Below are 27142 nucleotides of genomic sequence, written 5' to 3'. Positions count from 1 at the left end.
GAGGAATCCGAGGGGATTGCAGTTTTTTGAACGCGGAAGTGAGCTTCACTTCTCAGACCGACAACTGCCCCCTTGATTGCAATGCATCGCCGAATCGATTATTGTTGACACCCCTAGACTACAACTTTCACATCTGAAGTGAAAATATGTTGGCCGTTTAGTGAATATCATATGAAGCTTTATACTGTATTTCACAACACAAATTAGGTAATTTTGTTAGCTCCTCTCCGGTGATGCTGCCCAACAAAACACTCCAGTGTCACTTATCAACAGCATGATGACTGAGGCCTGTTGTGTTTCTCAGTCACTGAACACATCCACTCACTGACCCTGAGTCTGCTCCACCACAGGTCTCATGGAACTATCAGCCAATGGGAGGGGAGAGGACCAACATTGCTTCATTTGTCCCAAACAATGAGCCCAATTACCCTCCGTCACCAGTGAAGGACAGAGTCAGCTTCTCACCCAGTCCTCCAGACCCGGCCAGTCCTTCCATCCAGATTAGTGGTGTTAAGAAAACTGATGAGGGGAACTACATCTGCTTATTTACTCACAACCTAGGTGGCACCATAGAGAACACTACTCACCTGGAAATGCTGGGTAGGTCACTAACATAATCTACATTAATAAAGTGTTCAACTGAGACACTGGTCACCACCATCAAAAACTGACTCAGGACAATAAACTTTGGAACGAATTTTAAGTCGAAAGTAACTGGACTTGGTTATTTGTCCAGTTGCTTTCAACTTAAAATTCCTTTGAGATACTATGACCTGGACAAATGAGAATATCCACAGGCTTACTTATGATTATTGTATACAAATGATATACATATTACCTACAATAGGGAGTATATAAGTATATTCTAGTAGGATATATTATTATATTCTAGAAAGATTATTGTTCTTCAAACAAAAAACCTCAACATAATTTCTGATCATGACATGGTTTGAATGGAATTGATTCTTCATCATTGTAGTGATATAGTTTGTTATTGCCTGTGCCTTAATTTCTTGATGGCAGCTACAGTAAACAGTGTATTTTTCAATGACAGTGCCAGTCTCCAATACAACACTAACTGCCAGCAGCACAGACTTGGTGGAGTTCAGCTCTGTCCGTCTGTCCTGCTCCTCCTCTGGATCCTTCCCCTCCTTCCTCTGGCTGAACAGCAGCTCTGAGGTCACAGCCAGTGACAGAGTTCACATCACTGATGGAGGCTCCACTCTCACTATAGTCAATGTGACCCGCTATGACCAGGGACCATACAGGTGTCATGTGTTCAATACGATCAATATTGACACCAGTGATGAAGTGCCTCTCTCAATCAGCTGTGAGTGTTTGTTTGCTTTGTACATGAGTCAGTGTGAATGTCATGTGTCTTTTTTCATGCTGCTAACATTAGTGATTTTTTTTTCTTTTCACCTACATTCAGTTGGCCCAGAAAATACACGTTTAACAAAATCTCCATCACAAGATTACTATGAGGAAGGGTCAAACATCAGTCTGATGTGCTCAGCTGACTCCAGACCCACTGCCCAGTTCACCTGGTTTCTGAATAGAGAGCCCATGGTTGATCCTGGATCAGAGCTCAGACTTATGAATATTAAGGAGAGTCAGAGTGGGAACTACAGCTGTCAGGCCTTTAACAACAAAACTATGAGAAATGAAACATCTCTCCCTTCTGTCATCTCTGTCCTAAGTAAGTTTGACTTAATATTTTATACAAAATACTGTATATATGCTGTATATAAATTAGATTTAGATGTGTACTTGTCAAAGTATCATAAAAAAAACCTCCTTAAATATAGGCTTGTGGAACAAATAAAAAGTGACAAGTGAAAAGACGTCTCAGTATAAACCACAAAGATCATATCATAGCATACATTTGTGAAAACTGCTAAAATCTTAACAGTTACATTTCATGACTCATGAATGAATGAATCAAATCATTTCTAGCTGAATGCACAAAGTAACTTGAAAAGTCCAAATGGGAGAAAAGTAGGTGTGCTACTACGTACTGTATATTCTTGCTACCCAACAGTGCAAGCATATTATCTGTGGACATACTGTATGATAATTGTTACGATCCTTTCAAGGAAACTGTAACACAACAACCTATGAAAAAGTTGTGATTTTATTCACATCAGAATAACGACCAAACAAATGAACAGAGGTTTCTCCAATGTGTGTGTGTGTGTGTGTGTGTGTGTGTGTGTGTGTGTGTGTGTGTGTGTGTGTGTGAGCCTAAACCCCCACCACAGACCTCTCATGATATGAGCCTAAGCAGTCTAAATACAATAATAATGCAGGTGCCGATTCTGATTACAGTTTAACAGGCAAGACAGGCTGTTGAAAGGTGGCTCTTGATCCAGTTTGGCCAGCCTGAATAGATAGGTGGCATCAGTGGACAGTGTGGAGGACGCCACATGATGGCACCCAATCCACTTGTTACTGTCACACCACACAATTAAGAACAAAAGTTAAAAGGTTCTGGAACTTGGATTGGTTGGGAACCACGTTGAGGTAAAATAACAAGACACAGGGTTGAAGTAAAAAGGGAGAACACCATTTATTTACAATAAAGTGTGCATTTCTGCTGGGTTTAAGATGATTGCAGCACAGCCTTCAATCATGGGGTAGCGGGGCAATATAAGAAGACACAGCAAAGATTAAAACAAGTCCAGGTAGATGGTTCATAAATAGATCGACAGAGGTCTTGTTCCCTCAACTCCTCGCTGGACTCTTCTAGGGGGGAGGGGGCCCCACTCTTCCACAGTCCCACACTGATGCCTCAGTAGGCCAGGTTAAAAAAAAAATAGTGGTAAATAGGCGATCGCAGGATTTCGTGACGATCGAGACGGCTTTTTTTTTTTAAGAAAGCGATACTGACAGAAAAAAACAACAACAAGAGCAGTATTAAAAACGCTGCACAACGACCACGCAATGATCAAAACTGTTGCACGTCGCCATAAGAGCCCGGTGGGTCCTGTCTGCAGTGGAGACATGGCCACCGAGAGGGCCGAGTGAGAGGACGGTTCCTGTAGAAGTTCCTACCGCCTCCTTTTACCAGGAACTCCTGCAGTGGAAACGCGGCTAGAGAGACAGGGCAGGCAGACCTCTCACTTTGACCTCTTGACCCAGAGTGGAACTTAACAATCATCTATTACCAAATCTAAAATGGCCCAGGCCCCCACAGGAGTCCTGTCTTGTGTCCACATTGTCCCAACAAGATCTTTTCCATTAGCTCCATCCTCACAAACACTCAACCTTTTTCTTCTCCATTATTCTCACTGGAATTAACTCTTCTATAGTCCGACCTTGTACTAAAATCAGTGATCCACTCATAACAATAATAAGATCTGAGTATTGGTTGCTTTAAACTGGAAATGATAGAATAACACAGTTGACAATCAAACACACTGGACACACTGAATGATTTGGAGCAGGACATTGACTTTCACAAGGACAAACTGTTGACTCTGTCAACTCAGTAACTGGTTAGTTTGTTCTTGTTTCCATATTTCTCTCACTAAATCCTGTATCTTTTGTCTAACAGAGAACATAGTGGACGCCTCTATCATACCATCAACAAACCAGCCAGTAGAAGGAAACTCTGTCAACTTAACCTGTGAGGCTGCTGGCTCTGTCTTCACCAGGAAGTGGATGAAGAATGGAGCAGACCTGACTGAGAGTGACGACATGAGGTTTTACAACGAGGGCAGAGTGTTGTCTTTTCTGTCTCTAAAGAAAACAGACAGTGGAAGTTATCCATGTATCCTCAGCAACTCCCTTAGCAGTGATGAAGCTAAATACAACATGACCGTTATCTGTGAGTAACTTGCTGTCGCTGTACATTTATTAGATGTAAGGTCGTGTAGCCTAACCCTAATCCAGGTGGAGTAAAATACCTAATACCTAAACTCTCTCTCTCTCTCTCTCTCTCTCTCTCTCTCTCTCTCTCTCTCTCTCTCTCTCTCTCTCTCTCTCTCTCTCTCTCTCTCTCTCAGTTGGACCAGAAAATGTTCAAATCCAAGGTCCCAGAAATTTAACTGTGAATGAGACCTTAACATTAACCTGCTCTGCTGAGTCCACACCACCTCCTAGTTTCACCTGGAAACTGAATGAGACAGAGATACACACTTCTGCTGTGCTGAAGAAACGCATCACAGATGTTTCTGACAGTGGAAAGTACACCTGTGAAGTGATGAATAGTATAACTGGGAAAACATCATCTGCAGTGCATGAACTGACTGTAACTCTTTTTCCAGGTACTGGTCTTGATTGTTCATGTTGTTGATATGCTTACATATTGCATTTAGATGACTTTTTTTATACCTGTGATTGTTTGAAGTGGAGCAGAGTCTGAGACGTTTTCTACATGAGGTAGATTTATTCTCAGTCTGAGACAACACTGGTTTGAGAGGCAAAACTCTACTCAACTTCCCTTTAGCAAAACATTAGTAGATTTTTTAGTTAACACAGTTCACTGATAAGTCTGATTATTGAAACAGTTTTGAGATGTGACACATGTGTATTTACAAAATGTTGTATCCCATCTTATCCCATGTTTTATTTTAGACAAACCCTCTCCACCCTGTCCAGCTGGCTGCATCGCTGGAATAGTAATCGGCTGTCTTGTCCTGATTGTAGTTTGTGTTGTTTTGTTTGTTCTTTATAAAAAAAAGTAAGTTGAAAAACGTATTTTTATTATGACATCAGACTCTGTTAAATGGGTTAGGATGCTGGGGATAACAGAATTTGGTATTCTCGTGTTATTTAAAAAAAAAAAAAACGATGCAAGAATTTAAATAAATTGTTGCTTTATTGGATGTTTATAATAACAACAACAACAACAATAATAATAAAAAAATAATGCTTTTACAGACACAATAGAGACAGACAGAAAAGTCAGAGCGGGACTGACCTGCAGCAAAGGTAAGGACTCATGCTTTATGCTAATAAAAGTGTGAGAATCTTTTTCATTAAATCATGGAAAACATACTTGTTGGTTACTGCTAGTGTTATAACTCACATGTAACTGGCCACAGTTTAATAATACCTTGTTCCTAATATTTCGAAATAACAGAGACCCCCCACCAGCAAACACTGGTAAGTGATTTGATCTGACATTACCAGTCACTCAGACTTGAATGAATTACATGGACAATCTTTCATACAAGTTTTGTAGTTTTTTTCATTTTGCTTTATTTTTTGTTTTGCATAGAACAAGAAGAAAAAACATGTGAACATTTCACCAGTATACGAGACCATAAAATGAACTCTGATATTTCCTGTAAGGTACGTTTCAATGTAATACTTTTCTTCTTTTTTTGATTTAATGAAGAGGGTAGAAACCTGCAACGTCTCATAATATACTGTTTTTCAAACATTTCACATATAGGTCTAAGTGCAATCAATCTGTGGCTCTGAATCTCAACAATAAAGTAGGCTAGCTCTCAAGAGCTCTTCTGAGAATGAGCTGTTCCCGTGTCTTTAAGTCGTTCAATTAACTCATTGAGTGCCAACCACGTAATTTCTCGTTTTTCGTTCCCATGCGTTGAGTGCCAAAAACGAAATTTTTCGTTTTTTGCTTTTTTTTTAAATTATGAAAATAGACACTTTAATACACATTATATGTAAATTTGGGGACTCTACGACGAGGAGAACTGAAATAGATGACGATCAAAGTCACATGACAGCTCATGATCTGGAAGTTTTTATCATAACTCAGCTTCTGCAAACGGAGTTCTGCATGTGGATGCAGCAGCTGCTCCGCTGCTGCTCCGCTCTCACCCGCGAGGCTGCAGCAGCTGGGAGCTGAACCAGGAAGCTCTCAGCCCACTGTCCCGCCCGGTCTTCATCTGGAGCAACACCGTGTCCTCCCCAAAGTCCTCCCGCGGTAAAATCTGATGGTCTCTGGACCAAAGCAGACCGGCACCACCGACCCGTACCACAGACGGACCGCGACCACCGGCGGGACCGGTGTTCGCGAGCCGCTGTGGCCGGCAGAGCCTCACGTTCCGCGGCGAGAGGCTGTGACACGGCACGGTGCGTCTGTGTTATTGCTGTTTAGTGGCGCCCCCCCCCGCCCCCGATGGTGGTTTTGTGAATAGAACAACAATTGTTGTGTATATTTATCTTATACGAGCCCTTTGATCCAGAAATGCGAGTGTGAGAAGAGCGACAGGCACAAACAGCGCACCTTTCATAAAAGACGCTCTATCTCCTTTTCTAGAAAAAAAGGAGGGATTTTGGTGAAACCCAGCCATGTTTAGCTTGACTTTTCTCAGGAACGGAGGCACGTAGAAACAAACGGTTTGTGGCCATTTGAAGGATAAAGTTAAACCTTTCAAATGAGCTACAGTATGTGTTGGTGGCAATAATATAGAATACACTATGGCTCTAAAATAAAAAGTCAAATATGGTCTAATTTGCCGGTACACTTGACTAAAACTTTGGAAAGGAGCGCGGCACTCAATCAAATAGTTTATGAGATCATCTTGTCTGAAAAAATGTCGGTGGATTCAAACAATCGAGGGTACCGTGCCATCCCGGGAGGTGGAGTTCTGCTCTTGACGTCAACTGGCCCCTTTGGCCACATGATCTAAAAAAAAGTGAAGCAATGAATTATGGGAACGGACAGACTTTTTTCACCTGCACGTGTCATAGAAAGGCCACAGGAAGACACAGCCCTGATATGTTATTATTGTTGGTAAACCTTTGTCATTCGGACGTTGAGGCAGAGAAACCATAGCACTTCTGCTTTTCTGTAGTGATACTGATTTCCTTTCCATTCTGATACAAAGTAATACACACAGGCTGGTGTCACTGATATTGATGCTGATGCTCCACTATAAAAGCCTTGAGTGTTGTTTGATTGTTTTGACAGTCTTGTCCCGTACAATTGTTGAGAGTGCTGGGAGGTTTGACGACAGCTAGGCTGAGGAAGCCTTCACACTTCTCTCACATGTCATTAGCCTACTTCTGTTTAGAAACACTACATTTTTGTGGCGCCTCATATCTAGTCATTTTTGAAAGTCACTTTTTAAATATCAGTATTGGGGTCAATACATTTGGTCTGAAAGTGGATTTGTTTAAATGTTTCACACAAATTAAGTTGAAACACTTTTTCAAGAGTAAAAAGAGGACATTTTCAGAAATTTCTCTAACTCACAAATACGGAAGCTTATTGCATTCATTCAATAAAAAAAAATACAGATCCTGTTTTTCTGAGTAATTTTTTCTGTTTTTCTGAGTAATTTTTTTTAAAATCAGTTTTTCTGAGTAATTTTTTCTGTTTTTCTGAGTAATTTTTTTGGATCAGTTTTTCTGAGTAATTTTTTTCCTGTTTTTCTGAGTAATTTTTTTTGGATCCGTTTTTCTGAGTAATTTTTTTCCTGTTTTTCTGAGTAATTTTTTTGGATCAGTTTTTCTGAGTAATTTTTTTCCTGTTTTTCTGAGTAATTTTTTTTGGATCAGTTTTTCTGAGTAATTATTTCTGTTTTTCTGAGTAATTTTTTTTTCCTGTTTTTCTGAGTAATTTTTTTCCCCCTGTTTTTCTGAGTAATTTTTTCCCCTTGTTTTTCTGAGTAATTTTTTCCCCTTGTTTTTCTGAGTAATTTTTTTCCCTGTTTTTTTGAGTAATTTTTTCTCTACTTCGAAATCTCGCGATAACAACGGAAGCCCTAAAGGGCCAAGTCCGTATACATTTTTTTATTATCGTTTTCTCGTGATAACGACTTATTATTTCGTTATCTCGAGATAACAAAGTCTGTTTTCTCGTGATAACGAATTAATTTATTTCGTTATCTCGAGATGACAAAGACCGTTTTCTCGTGATAATGAAATAATCATAGAATGTGTGGTTGACATGGTTGCCTAGCAACATGTTTCCCCGGTGCAATCGCTTCTGCTTACGGGGCAGCTGGTTAGCCGCTGTATGTTCGTAGCAGGGGTCTAATACGTATTAACTGACTCGCCGCTCTGTGTGTGTGTCGCGGTGATAATTTAACCGTGAAAAGTAGGCTACAACACACACAACATAACGTTACAGCCGCAGTGTTGTGAGTGAATCATGTCGGAACAACCAGGCTTCATGAACCCGCTTCACAGACCCCGGTGCTTGGCCGCCGGCGCCGCCGCCGCTGCTCTAGTGGCGGCCGGGCACCGGGGTCTGTGAAGCGGATTCATGAAGCCTGGTTGTCCCGAGTCCCGACATGATTCACTCACAACACTGCGGCTGTAACGCTATGTTGTGTGTGTTGTAGCCTACTTTTCGGCTACAACACACACTTTGTTGTGAGTGAATCATGTCGGGACCAGAGCGATTGCTGGTCTGGACAACCAGGCTTCATGAACCCGCTCCACAGACCCCGGTGCCCGGCCGTAGGTGGCTCACACACCCGGGGAAGGACATCCTGGCAGTGAGGGTGTGTGAGCCCGCCCGCCGCCGCCGCTGGGGGCGGCCAGGCGGGGAAGGCGATCAGTGAGCTTCGCCTTCCCCGCCGTAGCAACAGCAGCAGCGGCGGCGGGGGCGGCCGGGCTCACACACCCAGGGAAGGCCATACTGGCAGCATAGTTAAGAGGAGAAACTTTCTGCTTCTAGTTTAGGAGCAGCGCAGCGGCTCGCGGCTGCAGCTCTGTTCACTTCATACACTGACTCCATTCTCAGTGTATGAAGTGAACAGAGCTGCAGCCGCGAGCCGCTGCGCTGCTCCTAAACTTAACAACAACTTAGAAGCAGAAAGTTTCTCCTCTTAAAGGACAATTCCAGGCGAATTCAACTCTGGGGTGTATTTTCATATCATTTTAGGTCTAAAAGAATGAATCTGAAGATTTTCAGTTTAATCGCTCCTGTTTTGCGGTAGTTGCGTATGTCCGCGCATCGCCACGGCAGCAATGAATGGGAGTGGATGTAAGTTCCGCTGTTTAGGCTGTTTACAGCCCTCAAAGCCGCATTTTTTTTTCCACAGACAGCATCAGATGGCTACTCAAACATGCACCGAGAAGTTTATTTACTTCAAGCAAGCCGACATGTTTGTAAAAGTCGATCTAATTCAAAGTCTCCCGGAGTCTCGCACGAGACCAAGTTGCCGTGCTCGGTGTGTTCAGGCGCAGTGGGAAAAGCTACCGTTTGTGTCATAAACACAGGAATATCAACTCTTTACTTGCTTCAAGTAAAAAAAACTTCTCGGCTGTGAATAATAATAGCTATGTTACAAAATGACATGTGCATAACAGAATGTATCAGAAAGAGCAGAACTGAGAGTCACCATGACCTTAAGATAGTTACACACAGAATTTCACTACACATAGATCATGTGACCATAGGCCTGCACATCAGCAGACGTCAGAGCTCACATAGACCAATCACAGTAGTACAGGCCTTGCACGCTGGGAGGGACCAAACCCACAGTGTGTCAGACTGAACAGAAACATACACAGATCAGATCGTTCTCAGCTCTTCCTGGTAACACTGTCTTTGTGTGCTGTATGATCTCCGCTCTCTGCAGACTGCGATTAAATACTTATTAGTGTGACTGCTGAAGCAGTCACACTATTGTTCTTCTGTTTGGCCATTTTCTTCCGCCTTTTTACGGTCTTCTTCTAGTCCTTCATACTTTGTGCTATTTCAACAATTCATATATCAAAACGTGCAGCTTTTTTTGAACTTTATCGGCATTACTTTTCTCTTTTTAACTATTTATACTTTTTCAAATATTTAACTTTTTCACAAAAAATCTCACATTCATCAAAGTCTCAACCTCTCTTCTTCATAACTCCACTGTAGTGTAGGGGTTAGGGTAACTGCCTGCCAACCCTAAGGTCACTGGTTCGAATCCAAGGGAAGAATTCTTGTTATGTTATGTTCAATTCTGCTCTCCTCCCCCGCCTTCAATTGGTTACAGGTGTTTGTTATCTCCTTGATTACTCGTACCAGTTTGCAGCACATCATCACATTACAATGAATGACAACAGTCTTGAAAGCAGTGTGCTCTCTGTAGCCGAGTGGCAGAGTAAAGGTTTAGTGATCATATGGTCATGGGTTCGATTCCTGCCTCAGTCTTTTCACTTCATTGCTTGACTTTTGATTCCAATTATTCAGCTGTCATTGGACAGTCTTTGATTCCTCATAGTATAAAGCTCATTGTAACTCAGGTTATCTGTGGCCATATGGTTAGTGTGTTAGGTGTTGTGCTATTTCAACAATTCATATATCAAAACGTGCAGCTTTTTTTGAACTTTATCGGCATTACTTTTCTCTTTTTAACTATTTATACTTTTTCAAATATTTAACTTTTTCTGCAAATTAAACTCTAGACAAATTATTTTCTCCAGTTTTGTAGCCACACTTGTCTTCTGGCTAAAATTCTGGTCAAAAATGCAAAGAGACTTAGATAATAATTTTAAATATTTTTTAAATGCAGCCAGGGAGTTCTCTGCTCTCATTCAGCCCAATGCTGAGAATTCTCCACAACTCTGTCTGAAACATGCTTATGTCTGTGCTCTCTGTGGCGAAGTGGCAGAGTAAAGGTTTATTGATCATGAGGTCATGGGTTCGATTCCTTACTTTTTTTTTTAAGCAGAAGCCAGTGATCCTCTTATCAAAGGTTTTCTTTACCCCTCACATACTGTCTCTGTCTGTAGCCTAGTGGTTAGCTTGCTGGTCTGGAGACCTGAAGGTTGCTGGTTCAAATCTTGCCTCAACAACAATTATAGTGAATTATTTTCCCAGTTGTCCTCTGTTGACTTCTGATAACTTGCTTCATGTTGAAACTGCTGCTCTCAGCCTGAAATTCACAGAAATTTTCATTCTAAGTCATTCAAGCTTGACTCTCAAGCTTTCTTGATGTCAGAGTGAGACAGTGTGCAGATCATTAACAGACAACAGTCTCTGCAACTGTGTGTGCACTGTGGCCTAGAGGCAGAGTGGAAGTCTAATGACCATGAGGTTGTGGGTTCGATTCTGACCTTGGTCAAACATTTGTATGGTGATCACTGCTTGCGCTATTTGCTAATTCTGCAACAGCGTTCAGTTGCTATCAGCAGTCACACCATTTCCATTCTTGGAAATGCTTTTTCTAGTTTGATTCAACCTTCGCCTCCTCCACTTTGTGTCTTGCCTCCCGACCTGGGTGAGATCCACACGAGCGGATCTCAACAGATGGGGGCTCGTCCGTGTTAAAGGGGGAGCAAGACAGGTGGATGGACCATTCGACCTAAAAGCTTTTCTTCATGGACAGAGGATAAGGACACAAGCCGGCACATAAAAGGTACGCAGAAAACCTGTTATAACGAATTCTGCATATTGACTATCACTAGAACTGTGTCCTGTCCAATGTACATGTAAGTAAAGTAGCAAAAGAATCAGAAAAGTATTTTAAAACTTAAAAACAAAGGTATATAAAAAAAAAAAAAAAAAATAGAGACATAAAACAGCAGACGATAAAACCTTGAGAGTGGCGTAACTCCACCTGACGACCCGACGGGGTCCAGGAGCGGTTGATACCGCGGCTGGGTTGGATTCCCGGGGGTGAGGTCCCCTAATTATACTTGTTGATATCATTCTTGGAGAATTATCAACATTTAAAAGTAGGTTGAAGGCCTTAATATCTTGGAGATATTTAAATTATCTATTGGTTAAATTATTGCGGTTAAGGGTGAAAGGCCCGGGGAGGAAGAACAGGCTTCCAAACCAAGCACGTCTGTCTGTCTAAAATTAAAGGGTGCGAGGCCCGTAGGAAAAACAAAATAATTTCTTACAAATACTTCTGAAGCATGCACAGTTTGATATACCTTTGTGAAAGCGCTGAAATTTATTTTTTCTATGAAAAAGTTCTAACTTGTCTGTGTTGTTGGAGTTATTGTGAGCAATATATGGGTGGGGAAGAATAAGACTCTGAGAAAACTCGTTGTGTGAATATCCATTTCGCTCAGCGTCAGCAGTGTATGGTCTCAGTGGCGGGGTAACCTAGCGGTGTTAACAAACGCCACCAGTTCACTGTTGTTTAGGGCAGCGAGTGCGTAAAAGCCACTCTGCAGCCCAGCTGTGCGCTTTGGAGGCTAAAACACCCAGTTGATAAACGGTGTGGGGTATGAGTGTAAACTTTGCAAAATCCTTGTGATTAGAACACCCAGAGTGAGACCGGGTCACTATAGAGTGATCTAGAAGCTTGTCTCCTGAGGATTTGCAAGGGGCTAACGCAGCTATCACTTCATTCCCTGCAAACGTGCCAGCTGTGGAGCTCAGAGTCTAGATAAAATATGGATGGAGAATTTGATAGAGAAATGGATGACAGTGGTTGGGGTCCCTGGCAGACCCTCTTAGTCCAAGTAGACACCACTGCAGACGCCCTAGGCGCCCTCACAAAACAGGGCAGTAGAGAAAAGAAGATTGAAAAAGCCAAACAAAAGATGCATACATTAATCACTGATATGGGGAAAACATTGCAACATAAAGAACCTTTACATACTCTCTTAGTAGCTAAAGTAAAAGCAGCAACAGAAAAAAAGAAAGAGGCTGTAGAGCAGGGAAAGACAGCAAATTGGTTTCACAGGAATGGGTGGAAAAAGGAGGAGGACGCGTGGGAGGAGGAGTGTCGAGGTTGGTCTGAGTTGGCTATCTGCTGGCAAGGGATGAAACACAAACACAGGAGTCCAACTCCCTCCAAAATGGTAACTGCACCTGACACCCTCTCATGCTCGCCCACATGCCCACCTCCATATGCACTAAACCCACCTGGCATGTTTCCCACATATAGGATTGGTAAAGGTACCATGCATATTATGCCCGCAGGTGGGCCCACATTAGAAGACGAGTTAGATGACGCCGACCAACAACGCACGGGGACGGCCCAGTTATACCCCACTGCTGAGTTGCATGCACACCAGGCCGTACACACTAACCCCTTCACGTCCGCCCATTCACCGGCTGCGCCATTACACACACAGTCGGCTCCGCCCTCCGTCTTTACCTCCGCCTTTAACTCGTCTCCACCGTCCATCACCGCGTCGGCTGCACCCACCGCCGTCTACCCAGCATCGATTGCACCCTCCCAGGCGTCATCAGCCGGTTCACAGCCCCCACCGTTTCAAGATAGGGTAGACAGAGCAGAAGTAGAACGAGAGCAGAAGGTGCTATTGGAGGCAGAACAGACAGAACACTATGAAATGCTGATGGAACACGCAGCTAAGCTACAGGCTACGGCTTCAGAGCTGTTAGACAGAGAGGTTGAGGGAGCTAGGCTAAGGACCCTTTCAGGAGCAGCTTCAGGGCAGTTAGCTAGCCAGTGCTCCCCCTCAGTCCGCAGACCAGTCGAGGAACTATCCCCTAACGGTAAGAGGAGTGTTTGGAGGTCACAGCCAGCTCAGGAAAAGGCACCTGGTGTACCCCACAGAATCACAATGGCAGCCACAGGACAGTGGGAGGATGACCCTAATGAGTTTGAAATGCTCCTTCAGATGGAAGCTGAATACACAAAATTAGAAGCAGAATCGGAAAATGACTTCGAGGCCCGTGATTACTTTGAAAAATTACTGATAAAAGACCATCAAAACGTACGACGGGCTAATGAATGCCTTGATGCTCAGCGGTTAGAGCGTCAAGCTGTAAGAGAGAAATTAATGAAGTCCCTGTCCCCCGCCAGAGATAGAATATTGCAATATGTTCCCGATACCCAGCGCGGCGCTACGCGTTCAGGTAGGCTCTATACCCTACCCCCTCCTCCTCATACCATTCTTCCTTTAACCACGGTCCCGGGGAGTCAACAACCAAAATACAAGTCGTTCTCGTTCGGTGACCTTCAGGCTCTGGTCGACAGACTGCCCCCTGTTACAGATGGAGGCAGTTTGTGGCTCAGCAAATTGGACTCCCTGACAGCAGGACAAACATTGGCCTTAGGTGATTTCCGCGCGGTTGCCGGTAGATGCATGACCTTAAGTAACAAACGAGACATAGAAATGGACGCTCAAACCATCAGGCTCCCAGACGACTCCCCACTCACCAACCACATAAATAGCATAGGCACAGCTATGCGCGCGCAATTCCCTCTGCCTAACTCTACAGCTATGCCCAAAATTCGTTGGGATCCTAAACAAAATCCACGTCAATTCCTGAACGCCGCTAAAGACATGTGGACGAACCAGACAGGACATTGTCCTAAGAATTCGGGCTCCCAAACTGAGTGGTACCGACAGGCTGTATTGAACGGCCTCCCTGAGTCTGTGCAAAACACCATGAAAAATAACCCTGACATGCTAGGCTGCGACTCCTGTAAGTGGGAGAAGCATCTCATACACCACCTCACTATCTTTCAAGATAAAACACAAAAACAGGAGGAAGAACATTCTGACCTCCAAGCTCAGCTACTTAAACTGCAACTAGCCAAGGCCAGGGATGAGGTAATAACATGCGTAGGGGAAGGGGAGGCTCACGGGGTGGGGGCCTGAGAGGAGCTTACAGGGGGAGGTCACAGAGAAGAGACCTTGCTTGTTTCCTATGTGGAGATCCGTCCCACTGGGCGAGAGACAACCAGCAAAGGGGCGGCCGTCAGCAGAGGGGAGGCTTTCAAAACAGAGGAGGCAGGGGTAGACATGATCCCCAACCCACCACAGGGGGAGCTACTGGGCAGTTCCCCCAGCTATTTGAAGAGTGACACACCCCACAGAGAAGTCCTGACCAACACTTAACGGCAGAACCAGTGTTGCCAGCCATTTTTAGTGGATACAGGTGCTACTGTCTCCACTATACAGACTGTACAAAAGAACTTGCTCTCATCTGAAGTCATCACAGTCATGGGTTTCTCTGGGGTTCCTACTACTCTGCCATATACCAAGCCTCTTACCACGCAGCTGGGGAACCAGACTGTGCTGCACCCCTTCGTGGTCTCTCCTGATGTCCCTTCAAACCTACTGGGCCGAGATTTGTTGACCAGACTGGGAGCTAACATTCTATGCTCCCCTGATGGTCTAACTGTCTCGTTCCCTGATGGTACCCAGATGAACTGCAACAGCACCAACACTGCTCTGTCTGGACAATACCTCATGTCTCCAGTAGTGGACATGGCGGCAGACATCTACTGGGGCTTACTACATAGTGAAACACGAGAGCATGGTGGGATCCTGTCGGCCTACCTACAATGGAAGCCCTGGATAGCCCAGTTACACCCCTACGTGGCCCCTCCTGACAAAACACAGAGTGGTATGAAGAACAGTTCAGCAGTCAGATAGAAGGTACTGATTGGAGTATAGCCACAGACAGCATCTATGTTGCTCCCATAGGTGTAGTAGCCAGTGTTAACCTACTACCTGCACAGTTACAATGGTACATGATGGAGGATGAGGCAGCACCACATGTCTCCCTCGCTCTCCATCCTGACCACCAAGCTAAAGAATTAGGTTCTATTGTAAAAACTGCAAAACAACAGACAGTTTGGAAACAGTTGACGCCACAAATAATGTCCAGATTTTTACCGAGCTATCTCTTCTCTAGTAAACTCCCCTCTGGAAGGGTATAGCCAGGACAGTACGGCGGAAACAACTCGAGTCTCTTTTCTTTCTTCTTTTATTTATTTCACACACAGTATCCGATGGTTAGCCTGCCTGCTACAGCTAACTTTACACCGTGGGTTAGCTTCTCGACTAGCAGACTAGTTTCGACTGTTTCGACTAGTATGTTGACTAGGTTGTAAACCTAAAATGTAAACACAAACACAAAATGTACTGTAAACATTATACAGGTATTCATATTAAATTACTTCTTGTTCACAGTTGCATTTAACATTACTCACCGACAAGGCGTACCGGTCCTGACAATAACTCACAAATGAGGTAGAAAAAAAAAAAAAGGACTGTGCCTTGTGGCACACTGCGCATGCTCCTACGCACGCGGTCTGGGAGTGCACTTAACTCGTATCACGCATGATAATGAATTAACAGCAACGGCTGCTGGAAAGTTCTACACCTCCCACTTGGTCTACTGATTCTTGAATCCAAGTAGGCCACTATAACTAGCTTGAATAAGTAAACTTTAGATATGAACTTTACCCATATAATCATGCACATAACGGTACATTCTCAGATATGAATTACACGTCAGTATTAGCTGAACTGTAAGTTCAAGGTACTTTAATGTCCATAAACAACATGCTATGTCCTTGACGAGATTGTCACATCCTTCACCGAAACACCCCACCAGCCTCCTAATGTCCATGTGGAGGATGGTGGAGGGGGGGTCTTGATCCTTTACCGAAACACACCACATGGAGGGGATCCATAACCGAAACACACCATGTGGCGGGGACCTTACACTTGTTCCTCCACTGGTAATAGAACCACCAGCCTCCTAACGTCCCTGTGGAGGATGGTGGATGGGAAGTTCTCCACACTTTGGCTTCTCTTAGACTGTCCGCTGGTAACTGGGCAGCTTTGGCACAGGACTAGGAAAGCAGTTTCGAGTTCTCGAACTGTTAGCACCGCCTCCCACTTTGATGTTATAGGGGTTCTCCCTATACAGGCCAACCACTTCTTCACAGCTCTGCGAACATAACCGACTACTCCACAGAGTTTAGCAAGAGAGCTGTACCTTGTTGGATCCACTTGGGCTATGAGCAAGGCTCCCCACAGCACCTCTGCTTGCTTGGCCTCATCTGAGGTCAATTTCACTCCATCACTTGAGGACTCTGGAGACTTGCTAGCTTCACCTGTGACCACTGGAACCTCACCACCAGGTCCGTCAGCATTCAACAGCTTCTTCGCTTGAGCTCTGGTGAGGACTGCCGAAAACGCTTTTCTCTGGAGTTTAACTACCATCTCTCTGGCGTTAGCTGCCACTTCTGAGGCAGACTTCATGGGCCAATCTTCGACAGGACAAAACAGGAAACTAGGACCCTTCTGCCACACAGAGTTTTCATCCAACTGTTCAGGAGAGCATCCCCTTGTGACTAGATCAGCGATGTTGACTTCTCCTGGGATCCACCACCAGTCAGTTACGGGCCCAGCTTTCTGAATCTCTCCGATTCGGTTCGCGAAGAACGTCTGGAATCCGTAGCTCTCTCTCTGGATAGCTCCTAGCACTGTCTGACTGTCAATGAAGTGAAACCACTTCTCCACGTCCAGTCGCCCATGCTTCAACACGTACGCTTTTAGGCGTGTAGCGAATACAGCCCCGCAGACCTCAGCCTTGACCGCGTCACCTTTCTGATCGAGCGGAGTTAGCTTGGCTTTTGACTCCACGAGCCTGACGACCACACCATCTGACGTCTCCCATCGCAAGTACAGTACAGCACCATAGGACTCACAGCTCCCGTCAGAAAACGTGATGCCCCAAGGCTTACCCCTCCAGCCGGAGGGCGTGAGACTTCGGAGGAACCTGATGCTGCTCAGACGAGCGTACTCCTTAAACAGCTCGATTGCTTTCCCTCGGAGCTCGTCAGAAAGAGGTTCATCCCAGGTGTCCTTTGTGAGCTTGCCAGCTTCCTGGAAGGCTCTTCTCACAAGAATCACTCCTTTTTGTTTCACAGGTGACGCTAGACCGATTGGGTCGTACAGACCAGCGATCTGGCTCAGTAGGACACGGCGAGTCAGTGGGTTTGGTGTCTTTACTTCCACTTCTTCTTCTGTGAGGTCAACCTCTGTTCTCATCTTCTTCTTCCTTCTGGAGAAGTTAATGGAGACCATCACGAAGAGTCTGTCCTCTTGCACGAGGTAGCCAACCCCTAAGGCTTTGTTATCTTCTTCCCTTAGCTGGTTGGGCAACACTAGAGTCAGCGGCTTGGACTCTGTCTCCTCCTGCCTCCCACTATAACCAGACCGGACCCAGGGTTTAAGGTAGAAGCCCCCTGCTCTCAGTATCTTCTCCACTCCCTCTAGGATCTTGTCTAGACACTGTGGGTCATTGTGAGACGTGAGGAGGTCATCAACGTAGGAGTCTTCCTCGATGACTCTTCTTTCCTCCTCCATTTCAGAGAACTGGGGTAACTTGGCGGTCTCTCGCATGGCTACCTGCGCGATGCACCCCGCCGGTTTGTCTCCCATGTTCACTCTCACGACAGCGTAGTCCTCAATCTCATCTGTTGGTGAATCTCTCCACAAGAATCGGTGCACATGGACCTCTTGTTCCTCCAGCCATACGGAATTATACATCTTGGTGATGTCTCCGATGGCTGCGTGCTCTCCTTCTCGGAACCTGAGAAGCACCGCCCTGATGGGATTAAGAACGTCTGGGCCTTTGAGTAAAATGCTGTTCATACTCACACCTCTGTACTCCTGACTGCTATTCCAGACGAGGCGCACTGGTGTAGTCACTGAGTGGGGGTTTGGTGCGGTTAGATGGCTCACCCACCACACGGCACCTTTCCAGCCGTCCATCACGTCCTTGGTGAGCTTAACAGCAGCTCCCCTCCCCACCATCTCGTGGACTTGCCTCATGTAGGCCTCCTTCCACATGGGGTCTTTCATGAGCCGCTTCTCAGCCCTCAAGAACGTTGCTTCCACAGCCTTTCGGTTGTTGGGAAGAGAGGCTGGGTCTTCCTTCCAAGGATACTTCGCATCCCAGTGCGGCTTGTTGCTGTGAGCGTCACTTTCCCGGTAGGTCAGACCTGCTCGTATTATCTCCAGCTCCTTCTCGTCGGCCAGCGACATCTCCTTTCCTCCCGGTGGGCACTTGCCACAGCGACACCCTCCGCAGGCGGGGTTACAGGCAGCTCCGATGCTATCCCACTTTAGCCACTCAAGAACCTCTTTATTGCAAGCTGCTGTTGTTCGAACTCCCAGGCAGCTTTCTTGTTCCTGGTGGCTTTCTGTCTTTCCCGCAAAGTGTTCTTCAACCTTAATGGCTACTGTCTTCATGGAGTGAGCGAAGTGCGTCTTTGAGCGCCAGGTGGTTACCTCAACTTCTTCGAAAAGATCTGGATGCACACCACTCACGGTTTTGCCCAGAGGACCATCCCATAGCACCAGGTCACCAGCTCTTTGCAGTCTTTGTGGAGCTAATCTGCCTTCTCGAGTACTGATCAGTAGATCTATCTTCTCTGGACGGGACAGTTCTCCTGGCTTCACCCCCGGGAAGAACTGCTCCAACCGCTCTGATGTCACCACTCGATCCACTTTGGCGATGTTCTCCATCCCGTAGCAGATCATCTCGTGGAGCTTTAAGGTCCCTCGTGAAGTCCACACCTTTATTGTCACAAGATACCTTTTTGTGTCAACTTTCACCTTCATCGTGCCAACGCCATACACAACAAGCGTGATCGGTACACCGGTCAGTCCGAGTCTCTCCGCAGCTTGATGTGTGATGTAATTAGTGTCTGAGGCGAGATCGACCAAGGCTCCAAGACTGTCTCCTCTCTTCGTTGTGACAGGTACGAGCATCATGAGAACTGGATGCTCCTTTAAGCCGCTCTGTTCTATTAGATCCTTGCCAGTAGACACTCTTGACGTCGCCCTGTTTGTACAGGCTCTGCGGACAGCTTCCAACTGGTGGGGAGTCAGTCCTAACTCGGCGAACACAGCCTCTTGCTCCTCTGTTGGACCACGAGGTCCCTTCTTTTCCTCTGCTTTGTTCTCCCTCTTAGCAGCATCCCTCTTCGTTGGTGCTTTAGTGCAGAGGAAGTAGTGGTGGTCCGCTGGAGTGTCGCCTTTCCTACACTCTTCCTTGCGACAGAGGAACTTTGGAGTGCAGGTGCCGTCAACTCTGTGAACATCCAGACACTTTGTGCATGCTCTTGCCTTTTTCACATGTGCTTTCTTCACCAGAACTGTGGCTTTCCTGAAAACTTTACAACGAAACAGTTTTCCTCCATGTTCTTCATCACCACACACCGCACATGGTAACAGCGGGGAATCTCTCTTAATTTCACTCGCTGTAGTCTTTGTGAACGACTTCTTTTCCCTCCTTCTGTCACTTGGTTTCTCCCGGTAGCTTGGTCTTTCAGGAGCGTTAGCCGACCATGGCTTGCTGGGTAGCAGCTGTCCCAACCTCACGAGTAACGACTTTTGGTCCTCCAGGAACAGTAAGAGCCTGTCGAAACGGTTTCCTGGATGGACATTGTTACCAGGGTTTCGTACACACATCAACCACTCTCTTTTCATGACATCAGGGAGTTTGCTTTCTAGAGACCTAATTACCAGTTGGTTCTGCAAGGCGTCTACACATCCCAGGTCCGTGAGATCCAATGCTGCCCTCTCCACTGCTAAGATTAACTCCAACGTCTCTCTTGGCTGGTGGTTCTTTACAGCAGGCCGGGACTGTAGCTCCAACACGATCTCTTCGGCTGTTTGCGCTTTGTCACCATAATGGTTCTCTAATTCTCTAAAGATATCGTTTGCATCTCTGCAACGCAACAGTCTGAGTTCACTTTTTACAGTCTCATCTATGCTGTCTAGCAAATGAAGTTTCTTACATTCACGTGATCCTGAAGGTTCCGCTTGTGCCTGGATACTCTCCCATTCAGTCTTCCAACGCCAATAGTCCCTCCTGTCCCCGGAGAACTTAGGCAAGCTAATGGGTGTGAGTCTTATTTTAGGTCGCGCCCACTGGTAGCTGTTATCTCCTCCGGCGTACGCACCAGAACCGCTATGTGGCCCGTCACTCCCTTGCCCCATGCTGAGATCGGCAGGTGGAGCTACGTGAGTGCTCAGCAGTTGTGGCGTGCTAGCGAGAGTCGGAGGTAGAGCAAAACCAACACTGAGTCCACCGTCCAATTGTCCTGACTGCAGGTTGGGCTGAAACGACCGTTGGGGAGTGCTGAGTATGGCAGGTGCTGCGTAGCTGCTTGGTGGGGGATTACTGATCGTGACGACTTGAGGAGCGCTGGTAGTGATGCTTGCTCTGTCAGTGGAAATGAACGGAGGAGGGCTTACAGTTCCCTGCCCGTCACTGGGCGACGTAACAACAGCAGGCTGGGTGTTATCAGATGGGGTAGCGATAGCAAGGGTTACTGGTTGGGTAACAGTGATGTCATCAGTGACTGTAAGGCTGTCGCTAACACCGACCGCGTTATCACCCCCAACATCTTCATCCTCTTCCTCGCCGTTGTTATGGTCTGTACTGCGCCTCTTAATTTCCTCTGTGTCCCGTCGGCATGTCCACTCGTCCATCAGTTGCTCCTTGTCCTCTTTCAACGACAGAAAGAGTGTCCACTTATCTTTTCCATGTGGTCGATAGTCTCTCCAGGTATACACAGTGTTTCTGAGCTCATGGAGTTTTCTATCCAGTTTACCACTTTCAACCCCTTGCTGTGTCCATGGCACTACTTTGTCTTTCCAGAGTGCCTCAGCCCGACCAAAAGCCGACTGGAACTGTGCGACAAGAGCATCTATGTCTGGCGCTGCATACTTTGACCACAGTATCTCCATAACCATGGTTTCACCTTCAAAGAACTTTTGCTCACTAGCGTCTCTCCTTGTTAGGGCATCCTGTGACTCACTGTCGTCACCTGTTGGATCCATCTGCTTCAGTGCGTCGATGTATTCATTACTGGCATCAAGGAGTTTATCATAATCGTCTCTCAATCTTGTCAACTCTTGTGAGAGGTCAACTTCACGTAAACGGCCAGCACTGACACTAAGGCGGTTTATCCGTGTTGTAAAGTTCCGTTGTGCATTTGAACGCTTCTGCTTTAGGCTCTCTATGACTGACTTGTCATCCGCCATTTTGTTTTCCACTCAGGAATCTCTAGAATCACTTTAACAGCAAAAAGAATCGTTTAATCCGCAAAAAGAATCGTTCGATTCGGTTCGATTCGCAAAAAGAATCGTTCGATTCGGTTCGATTCGCGAAAAGATTCGTTCGTCCAAATGAACGGCTCAGTTCCAAAGATCCGTTCGAACGAACAATTCGTCCGGAACGGCACACAAGCGTTGCGTCTTTTACCGGCTGTTATGGCTGGAAGCCTTGTTGCACACACTTTACAGTCCTGTTAGCGGCGTCTTGTAGCAATGTTTGATCACAATATCACAGTCTCTGTGGCTATTTAGTAGCAACTTTAGCCTCCTTTAGCATAGCAAGTTAGCACGAAGTAGCACTCAGAAAAAGTCACTTTATCAGCTCTGTAGCTTCTCATACAATCCACACAGCCTTACTTACAGCTGCGGTGATTCTTCCTCACTTTAACGGCCCCGTTAGCTCTCGGCTCCGGCTCGTCCGTTGTAGTGGCGTTGTTTACGGTCGCGTGCTCACCCGGCTCCGGGTCTCCGGTCCCGGCGCTGGTTCTCAACGATGACCGTCCTCCGCTCGGCGCTGTGTACTCCGTTGCACGGCTCCGACGGCGGTTTACAACTGTCCAGATTTTTACCGAGCTATCTCTTCTCTAGTAAACTCCCCTCTGGAAGGGTATAGCCAGGACAGTACGGCGGAAACAACTCGAGTCTCTTTTCTTTCTTCTTTTATTTATTTCACACACAGTATCCGATGGTTAGCCTGCCTGCTACAGCTAACTTTACACCGTGGGTTAGCTTCTCGACTAGTAGACTAGTTTCGACTGTTTCGACTAGTATGTTGACTAGGTTGTAAACCTAAAATGTAAACACAAACACAAAATGTACTGTAAACATTATACAGGTATTCATATTAAATTACTTCTTGTTCACAGTTGCATTTAACATTACTCACCGACAAGGCGTACCGGTCCTGACAATAACTCACAAATGAGGTAGAAAAAAAAAAAAGGACTGTGCCTTGTGGCACACTGCGCATGCTCCTACGCACGCGGTCTGGGAGTGCACTTAACTCGTATCACGCATGATAATGAATTAACAGCAACGGCTGCTGGAAAGTTCTACAAATAATGTATTCCTCTACTGCTAAAACATATAAAATACAGGTTTCTTGCACAGATCAGGCACTCATGGAACATGTTCAGATCTCCCGCCACCACGGCCGTGAAAAGACAGATCACCCAGATTCCGCCGCCATGTTGGACTCTCTCCCAAACTCTCTGTGGGCCACTGGTCCCACTGATGTGGGTTTGGTAGACTGCCCACCTGTCACATTTTCTTTGAACACCACGGATCCAATCTGGCTTCCTCAATATCCGCATAAACTACAGACCGAACTCGGTATTGCAGACACCATTGAGGGGTTGTACAAAAAGGGGGTGTTGATTGACTCACACTCTCAATGGAACACACCCATCTTACCTACGGAAAAGAAAGGTACCGGCAAATATCGGATGGTTCAAGACCTGCGTTCCATTAATAGTGCATTACGTACCGCTACGACACCGGTCCCAAACCCCTACGTTGCTCTCACCAATCTTGACCCCCGGCACCAGTGGTTCACCTGCATTGACCTGGCTAATGCTTTTTTCTGTCTTCCTCTAGCTGAAGATTGCAGAGACATCTTCTCATTCACCTATCGCGGTAGACAGCTGACGTACTCGCGTATGCCCCACTACTCCAGCACTTTCTACCTTGATGTTTCTGGAACACCACACTGTGTTAACGGGGTGTTGTTCCAGAAAAAAGGGGGAGAGAGGAAAGTATTAATGTACATAATATGATGATGATCTGTCCAGAGAAAGACATTGACACAGACACAAATGAACATGCTGAAATCGAACATATAAAAACTGAGCAAAGAAAAGCCTCACCACAAGAGAAATCTATGTGGAAAAGTAGGGGTTGCACAGAAACAGAAGGTTTGTGGCGAGGTCCTGATGGAAGGATCATTTTACCGCCAGGAATCAGAGAAATAGCACTAAAAGAGGCACATGGGGTGGGGCATGTCGGAGCAGCACAGATGGTGAGAAATTTGGAAAATTGGTGGCATCCTTTTATGAAGCAAATGTGTAAATATCATGTAAATACTTGTCCTGAATGTATGATGTACAACGCCAGACCAACGGTCAGACCCCACCCTGGACGTTACCCTCTGGAAACAAAAGCAGGGAGAGAAATTATCATAGATTACACAGATATGGTAAACTCGGTTCAAGGTTGTAGATATATGTTAGTATGTGTTGATGCATATACAGGTTGGCCAGAGGTTCTTCCCACAAGGAGGGAAGACAGTAAGATGGTGATAAAGTTCCTCATTAATCAGTACATTCCAAGACATGGTTTTCCGGAACGAATTAGGTCTGACAATGGCACACACTTTAAAAACCATGATCTACAGAAGGTGGAGGAGGTACTGGGACTCAAACACAAATTTGGGTCTGTATATCATCCCCAGTCTCAGGGAAAGGTTGAAAGGATGAATCAGACCCTTAAAAGTAAAATAGCTAAAATCTGTGCCCAGACCAAGATGAACTGGCTGGATGCACTCCCACTGGCACTTATGTCGGTACGTAGCTCAGTGAATCAGAGTACAAGGTTCACCCCATTCGAGCTATCTACTGGAAGAATGTTTCCAGGGCCACAAACAAAGCTCGTGGGGTTAACTTTGAATGATCAGTCTCTAACCCCAAAACAGTACTTTCATGCTCTGCAGACTCTTGTTTCAGAATACGCAAAGCAGGTTGGTGAAAACACTGGAGGAGAAACAACAACAACTCCCGACTCCGAGTGGGTACTGCTGAAAGTGACCAAGAGAAAGTGGACAGAGCCACGCTGGACAGGTCCGTTCCAGGTAAAGGAGCGCACCTCACACGCCGTTCGGCTGAACGGCAAAGGAGACACGTGGTTCCACTGGAGCCAATGTGCAACAGCTGAAGCCCCCGCCAGAACCCTGGGGGAAATCCAAGAAACGCTGCGCGAGCAGAACAAAGGAGCAAAGTCCACCGATCAACAAGGGGCAGAATAATCCCCTGGTGGCAAAAGGGTGAGGTAGTCTAACCAATACCCCTAGGGAGGAAGTGAAATAGCGTTCCTCTCCAACAAGTGGTGTGCCAAACCACCAACCAGGATCGTCGAGGCGCCCAGGAGAACATGCCGCTCACCTTCTTCATCATCTGTTGGTTTGTGGTAATGTTGGTTTTTGCTTGGGGTCTCCACCACCTGTACACCACAGGAACAACTACATTATAATACTTATAGCATTACATCTTGATGGGTACATTTTATCTTCTTGTCATATTTTACCTTACTATGTTTTAAAAGTTCTAGGCATATTGCTAAAGAGTTGTGTGATACACTTTATTGTGTTGAACAGCAGGTTTGAAGCTGTCTCTGGGGTAAACCCACCAGAGATCTTGTAGAGATTCTCAGATCACAGAAAGTATTAAAAGCTTGCCACAATGTTACTGTATGGGAAATATAAACCTCTGTTGAGACTCAGTATTTTCTCATTAGCCACAGTTACGCTGATATTTGCCTTATGCGAATGGTCTACATCACTGCACTCCACTCAAAAAGGGGGACACAATGTTTCCTTTCCCCACAAACGCAGCATCTCCAATGATAACTCGTGTGAACGCACCCATCAAACTGCATATACTGACCTTTCCATGTTTCACGTTTGAGAAGGACGTGTGACTCCTCACTCAAGTCTTCCACACTGTTTTTTGCTATTGTGCCAAAGTAATTATGTGCAGCTCTACCAAGGGGTCTGTGATATATCTGAATGGAATAATAAAGTGAATGAGTGTTGATTTTTTGCTTGCAGCTCAGTTTCACAGAGTGCCTTATATGTGGTGTTGGTTTTGAGGTTGTTTGAGATGTTTTTCTATTCGTTTGTGTGATCTCTGTTCAGAGATCAAAAGGGGGATTGTGAATAATAATAGCTATGTTACAAAATGACATGTGCATAACAGAATGTATCAGAAAGAGCAGAACTGAGAGTCACCATGACCTTAAGATAGTTACACACAGAATTTCACTACACATAGATCATGTGACCATAGGCCTGCACATCAGCACACGTCAGAGCTCACATAGACCAATCACAGTAGTACAGGCCTTGCACGCTGGGAGGGACCAAACCCACAGTGTGTCAGACTGAACAGAAACATACACAGATCAGATCGTTCTCAGCTCTTCCTGGTAACACTGTCTTTGTGTGCTGTATGATCTCCGCTCTCTGCAGACTGCGATTAAATACTTATTTGATTCAACCTTCGCCTCCTCCACTTTGTGTCTTGCCTCCCGACCTGGGTGAGATCCACACGAGCGGATCTCAACACGGCGCATCTTTGAGTAGCCATCTGACGCTGTCTGTGGAAAAAAATGTACACTTGAAGCAAGTAAAGAGTTGATATTCCTGTGTTTATGACACAAGCGGTAGCTCCGACTGCGCCTGAATACACCAGCACTGCAACTTCGGGCTCGCGCGAGACTCCGGGAGACTTTGAATTAGATCGACTTTTACAAACATGTCGGCTTGCTTGAAGTAAATAAACTTCTCGGTGCATGTTTGAGTAGCCATCTGATGCTGTCTGTGGGAAAAAAATGCGGCTTTGAGGGATGTAAACAGCCTAAACAGCGGAACTTACATCCACTCCCATTCATTGCTGCCGTGGCGATGCACGGACAGACGCAACTACCGCAAAACAGGAGCGATTAAACTGAAAATCTTCAGATTCATTCTTTTAGACCTAAAATGATATGAAAATACACCCCAGAGTTGAATTCGCCCGGAATTGTCCTTTAACTGCCAGGATGTCCTTCCCCGGGTGTGTGAGCCACCTACGGCCGGGCACCGGGGTCTGTGAAGCGGGTTCATGAAGCCTGGTTGTCCAGACCAGCAATCGCTCTGGTCCCGACATGATTCACTCACAACACTGCGGCTGTAACGTTATGTTGTGTGTGTTGTAGCCGAAAAGTAGGCTACAACACACACAACATAACGTTACAGCCGCAGTGTTGTGAGTGAATCATGTCGGGACAACCAGGCTTCATGAATCTGCTTCACAGACCCCGGTGCCCGGCCGCCACTAGAGCAGCGGCGGCGGCGGCCAAGCACCGGGGTCTGTGAAGCGGGTTCATGAAGCCTGGTTGTTCCGACATGATTCACTCACAACACTGCGGCTGTAACGTTATGTTGTGTGTGTTGTAGCCTACTTTTCACGGTTAAATTATCACCGCGACACACACACAGAGCGGCGAGTCAGTTAATACGTATTAGCCCCCTGCTACGAACATACAGCGGCTAACCAGCTGCTACTTCCCCGTAAGCAGAAGCGATTGCACCGGGGAAACATGTTGCTAGGCAACCATGTCAACCACACATTCTATGATTATTTCATTATCACGAGAAAACGGTCTT

At 45.8% G+C, this 27142-nt stretch overlaps 1 pseudogene across 1 annotated transcript in view; it reads left to right on the top strand.

Moving 5' to 3' along the window:
- Nucleotides 1-1408: 1408 nt before the first annotated feature.
- The window catches only part of LOC146986570 (cell adhesion molecule CEACAM5-like), a 363100-nt pseudogene continuing 337366 nt past the window's right edge, over nt 1409-27142 (top strand). Inside the window, exon 1 of the transcript XR_015036053.1 lies at nt 1409-1699. The product of XR_015036053.1 is annotated as a cell adhesion molecule CEACAM5-like (transcript). The remainder of the gene's footprint in view (nt 1700-27142) is intronic.

The sequence above is a fragment of the Trachurus japonicus genome, chromosome 6 (genome assembly GCF_045865225.1).
Source record: "Trachurus japonicus isolate A0001 chromosome 6, Traja_1.0".
Taxonomy (NCBI): domain Eukaryota; kingdom Metazoa; phylum Chordata; class Actinopteri; order Carangiformes; family Carangidae; genus Trachurus; species Trachurus japonicus.
This window is presented reverse-complemented; position numbering and strand designations above follow the sequence as displayed.